Raw genomic sequence first — 4,610 nt, 5'->3', positions numbered from 1 at the left:
GATGAGAGTCTGCCTGTGGTAGCTGCCTCCCTTACCTTGCTGTCCACCCCACCTCTTGCCAAGTGCTGATCCTGGCTTCTTACCTAAGTGCTGGGGAGCTCAACTCAAGTCTCCATTCTTTTGAAAGCCTCAGCGTTCATAATGGGCCATCCCTCTCCAGAAATGGTCCCCAGTCTGCGCACACTGCATACGCATGGTACACAGACCAGCAGAAGGCATCAGATTCTCCGGGAAGTGGAGTTACAGACATGTTGTTAACTGCCACGTGGGTGCTGGAAATCAAACCTCGGTCCACTGGAAGAGCAGCCAGTGCTCTTACCTGCTGAGCCACCTCTCTGCCGCCAGCCCCATGGCATTTTCACACAGGCTTTGTATTAGATGCTCCCCCCACTTCCTCTCCCCACCTCTCAGCTTATACCGTCCCACCCCCAGAACCGCCCCTTTACAGCACACGGCAACTTGTATTACTCTCTCCTACCTTATAGCCTCCCCTACCCTTCATGCCATCTGCTTACACTTACTTCTACAGAAATACACACACACACACACACACACACACACACACACACACACACAGACTAGAAGAAAATGTGATTGCTTCACGAGTTCCATGCATCTGCGTGTCATCCTTGCACAAGGATGGTGCTAGTCTTCTCTGTGTCCGTCCATTTTCACCAGGAGTGTTGTCCATGTGAGCACTTTAGTGTTTTATGAGCTGCTTCCCTCTCTTTCTCTCAAACATGTCTCAAACTCCCCTCTTATCAGGAAGCCCTCCTTGGTGTTACATCCTCCAGCAACGCTGGTACAAAGGGCCATGGGGCCCACTCACTGCCACAAGGCCACCCAAATATACACAATTTAAGCATCACAGAGCTTAGGGGTTATCTAGAAATTCTATATCTATTGTGGTCTGGTCCTCAGGGTACCAGCACCTGTTGGGTCCCTCTTAAACTGAAGAAGGCATACGCTCTACTTGGCTGTGGTCTTCCTCGGGTGAGCCCTTCCCCCGAGGTCTTTGTTAGGATAGTAATACTATGTGAGGACCAAGTAACTCCTTTGTAAGTACTGAGGTGCTTTCATGCACTGTAGCCCAGTTTGCTTCCAAAGCTTTCCACGGGCAGAGAAGGCAGATATAATGACTCCTTTCAGTGAATGTGGAAACAAACCTCAAGTATGAGCTCCCTGCACGTGGCGAATTAAGCGAGACCCTCAGGAACATCCACCGACAGAATCCTGTTTTCCTCAGTCATACACTTGGAACTGTTTTGTCTGCCAGCTTAGGTTTTAATCCCATCCAGTGTTGCCGCTGGGAGCAGTGGCCCTGGGGCTGGCAGGGGAGCCAGAATAAGCAGATTTGACTTCTAATCTGACTCACACATCTGTTCAGAGTTCTGTCAAGCTGGGAAAGTCTAGCTGTGCATCCAGCCTCTCCTGCTTGCTGCCACAGCTGCCTCTAGCCCCCGGTGCACCCCTCCCTCCTCTGGGAGCCCAAAGTTGGCCACATGGTGAGGAGTATCCCAGGAGGATGGCAGCCTATCAACATGCAGATGTTTTCTCTCCTCCACGTGGTGCTGACCCGAGTCTATTGTGTGTGCCAAGAGCAGGCTGTCACCAAGTCTCCTGGCAGACTCGCAGCTGAGTTGGGGACCATTTCCGGAGAAGAATGGCCCATTATGAATGCCGAGGCTTCCAAAAGCTCTGTCGTTCCTCTGGGTTGGCTGGGCTTCAAGAGTCCAGAAGGACAGCAATGGAGACTCTGGAATTCCTCGAGGTCAGCTTCAAAGTTGAAGGTTCCAAGGACCTTGACAGACCAAGGATTTTCCCCAAGGGGTCTCCCAGGCTGGGCCCGAAGCCCATGAGGGGCTTGGGAATGGGCAGTGGAGGAGAACTGGCAGGGAGTTGGTGGGCAGATAGTGTGCAGCTGGGGACACCAGGAGAGCCAGAATTGCATTGTGTTTTATTCATAATTCCTGACCCTTAACCTGAGGATGGGAAAGGACCCATCACCTTCAAAAACTCCACTGAACCCATCCCAGAGGAAATGGAAATTCAGAATTGTTTTGGAGCAGCTCGGTGTTTGCCAACGGGTGAGTAATGCACACTGCTGTTAACTGGCTCACGGCTGTCCTCACCCCCACCCCCACAACCAGAAAAAAATGTATGGCTGTACACCTCGTTATCATGCTAGGCTGAGGTATGCACTCCAGGCAAGCCAAGCAAGGGTCTCTCTCTCTCTCTCTCTCTCTCTCTCTCTCTCTCTCTCTCTCTCTCTGTGTGTGTGTGTGTGTGTGTGTGTGTGAGAGAGAGAGAGAGAGAGAGAGAGAGAGAGAGAGAGAGAGAAAGTATTTAGTGTGTATTTAGTGTGTGTGAGAGAGTTGCTTTTGCTCACAGTGTGTCATCATAGCAATACAAACCTTAAGACACTCTCGGTACCCAAATGGGACTGATCATTTCAGTCCCCACCCTCAAAAGAGATGCCTGCACAACAAAATCAAGACGTTCACTCTGTGTGTGTGTGTGTGTGTGTGTGTGTGAGAGAGAGAGAGAGAGAGAGAGAGAGAGAGAGAGAGGGTATGTCTGTGTGACTAGTCCCACTGTAAGGATTATCTCACAGCAAGACCAAAAATTGGGAAGTACCTGTTTCTTATTTAAAAAAAAAAAAAAAAAAAGTAAAGAAAAGGAAAGGAAAAAAGAAAAAGAGTCCAATGGAGGTTAAGATTTGATGCAAACCACACAACTACTTTGTGGCAGAGCAGAGATTGGAACCTAAGTCTGCAATCGACACTCCAAAGTGTACATCCTAAGCAAAGTTATTCAAAGTTCCAGTACATGAGACACAATTTGATATCAGCAGAGCATGTAAGGAAGGCTTCTGGGCTTGGTTCCCTTGCCCTGGGTCAGGGCAGAGATATCTGCAATCAAGGAAGATTCTAAAGAGATTGCATCACAAGGTAAGAAACTGCTTGGGGGCTCTGTTTTCAGACCTCAACCAGAAAGCACAGTCTGGTCAGAGGACATGAGAGCCCCAGAACGCTGCTAGCTCTCAGGACCTTTGCCCAGAGAGGGTGACCCAGAAGAAGTATTTAGTCCTCTGTGCCAGTTTTTTGTTTTGTTTTGTTTTGTTGTCAATTTGACACAAATCTAAACATATCTAGGAACAGGAAATCTCAATTGAAGAACTGCCCCCTGCCCCCATCAGACTGGCCTGCAGGCAAGCTTGTTGGGCGTTTTTTTGATTGGTGATTGATGTGTAAGAGCCCAGCCCACTGTGGTGGTGCCATGTCTGGGCAAGTTGTCCTGGGATGTATAAGAAAGCAAACTGTGGTTTCTTCTCTGGTTCCTGTCCTGACTTCCCTCAGTGCTGAAATAAACCCTTTCCTTCCCGAGTTGCTTTTGCTCACAGTGTGCCATCATAGCAGTACAAACCTTAAGACACTCTCGGTACCCAAACGGGACTGATCATTTCAGTCCCCACCCTCAAAAGAGAGATGCCTGCACAACAAAATCAAGACGTTCACTCCTGGGGAGACTTCTATTGTGCTGACTGGCTTCCCGCCATGAGGGAGAACTTGGAGACAGACCTCTGTGAAGCCCAGGAACAGATTCTTCAGAACCAAGTGTGCAAATCATTCCTGCCTCACAGTGTCTGAGGGTACACTCTGAATTTACAGCCCTGGGTTTCACTTTGAGCTCCCAGTGACAGAACCACAGCGAGCCGGGCTGTAACTCTTTTTTTTTTTTTTTTTTTTTTTTTAAGATTTCTCCCCTGGCAATTCCAAAATAAATTGAAGCTTGAGAAGAAGAACCAGGAGTGGAATAGCTTTGGGATACTACTAAGCATCTCCATAAACCCCAGACCCTCTCATTCCCAGGGAACTCTGCAACTATGGAGTTATTGAAAGCGAACATGAGAAGTGTATATCTGAGCACTGCTCAGACACTCTGCAGTCTTGGGTGGCTGAGCCTTACTGGGCCCCAATCCTTCCCACCTTTAATGGGATAAGCTTGCTACCCGTAAGCATCACTGTGGAATTCTGCAAAGTGGGCAGGCAGCATTCTAGAACTAGAATGAACTAGAAAAGCCTTCTCATATGTTTTGGGAAATACCACCAGAGGGCTCAATATGGGGAGTTGAGAGCTGGGTGTTGCATGAGTGGTCAGGTCTCTGAGTCATGACCTGGGATACAGATAGGATGGCACTGAGCAGAGACAAGGTCAGATGCTAGATTGTTTTTGGAACTCTGAAGTAGATAGCATAACCCTAGCCAGACAGCTTCATGAGTAAAGGGCACAGAGTTCATGTCCTTATTGGACAACTTGCTAACTGAGCCACTCTGGGCCTCAGTATCCTATGTGTACATATAATAAACATACTCACTTCCCAACGCAGAAAAGGTTTGGCACACAATTAGGAATCGGTAAATGTTAGTCACGATTGCCTATTGATGGAAAGATTTTGAGTGTAGGGGGAATCTATAATAGTCCAGAGTCTCTGCTTGTGTCCTTGCCAAAGCCAACGTGAGTCCTTGCCACCCTGTCTGCAAGTAAGGGTGATGAAGAAAGCCAGGGATCAGAGTTCGCAGGCTGGGCTTTCTCCTCTTGCTAAACCG

At 48.5% G+C, this 4,610-nt stretch overlaps 1 pseudogene; it reads right to left on the bottom strand.

Annotated features, from left to right (window-relative positions):
* Nucleotides 1–582: 582 nt before the first annotated feature.
* Nucleotides 583–699, bottom strand: LOC117716706 (U6 spliceosomal RNA; annotated as a pseudogene).
* Between the last annotated feature and the right edge of the window lie 3,911 nt (nt 700–4,610).

The sequence above is a fragment of the Arvicanthis niloticus genome, chromosome 10 (assembly GCF_011762505.2).
Source record: "Arvicanthis niloticus isolate mArvNil1 chromosome 10, mArvNil1.pat.X, whole genome shotgun sequence".
NCBI lineage: Eukaryota > Metazoa > Chordata > Mammalia > Rodentia > Muridae > Arvicanthis > Arvicanthis niloticus.
Note: the sequence above shows the minus strand (reverse complement) of the source record. Positions and strands in the feature narration are given on the sequence as shown.